At 45.7% G+C, this 836-nt stretch overlaps 1 protein-coding gene across 1 annotated transcript in view; it reads left to right on the forward strand.

The window, feature by feature from the left end:
• Positions 1-626, forward strand: part of tcap (titin-cap (telethonin)) — a 2,002-nt gene extending 1,376 nt beyond the window's left edge. Inside the window, exon 2 of the mRNA XM_083676729.1 lies at positions 1-626. This exon is cut by the window's left edge and continues 599 nt beyond it. The gene's annotated coding sequence lies outside the window, so the exon portion shown is untranslated.
• Positions 627-836: the final 210 nt, after the last annotated feature.

The following is an 836-nucleotide window of genomic DNA, read 5'->3' on the forward strand; positions in this document are numbered from 1 at the left end:
AGTAACACCGTTTGTACACTTTTCCCATTTGTATTAGGTATTATACCAGGGAAATCTCATACTATCATAGACCTGGTGAAATATGGTATTTGAGATGGTTATCTGATGGCATCCTCAGTGTGATGGAGAGGCAGACACATGCTCTGGGGTGTGTTCTTTCAGCTGTGCCACAAGCTAATCCTCCTGCTGCCTGGAAAAGACCAGGGTGACCTTATGGCCTTGTGATGTCTGCACACTGAATGAACTCCACCTGCCCCCCTTCCTCAGCTAACGTCATAGACAGGTTGGCTGCATCTAGTATTGGCATTGGGTCAGCATTATATGTAGTGGTGCATTCTGTCCCAGTTGCATGCAATGAAACCTTCTGGCATTGAAATGGAAGGATGTTTTACAAGCTGAATGAACATATATGTTAATATGTATTGTATTCTGATTAACTGTGATTGTATTTATTGATATATATTGATATGAGGTATGAACATGCACAGATCCAGCAGGTAAGAGAAAGGGAATGTGTAGATAAGATATCAATGTTTCTTGAAAAGTGACAGGGGGAGAGTAAGAGAGAAATGGAAAACTGAAGAGGTAAAGTACGGGACGAGGGGAGAGGCACGGGAGGGGGGGGGGGGGGGGGGGGGCGGTAATCAACATACATTGGCATCGATCCCTCCCCTTCAACCTCCAGACCTCCAGAAGTCCTTCACACACTCTAATCCTTCTAGAGGGGACAGAACGTTCCAACATGATCCCACCCTGCACGCCTAGGCCAGAGACGTGTGTGTGTTGACAGGTCTGATAGGTTCCAAATACCAATGATGTTTGATCAGGACTCATCG

This window comes from Argentina silus (assembly GCF_951799395.1).
Source record: "Argentina silus genome assembly, chromosome: 9".
Lineage (NCBI taxonomy): Eukaryota > Metazoa > Chordata > Actinopteri > Argentiniformes > Argentinidae > Argentina > Argentina silus.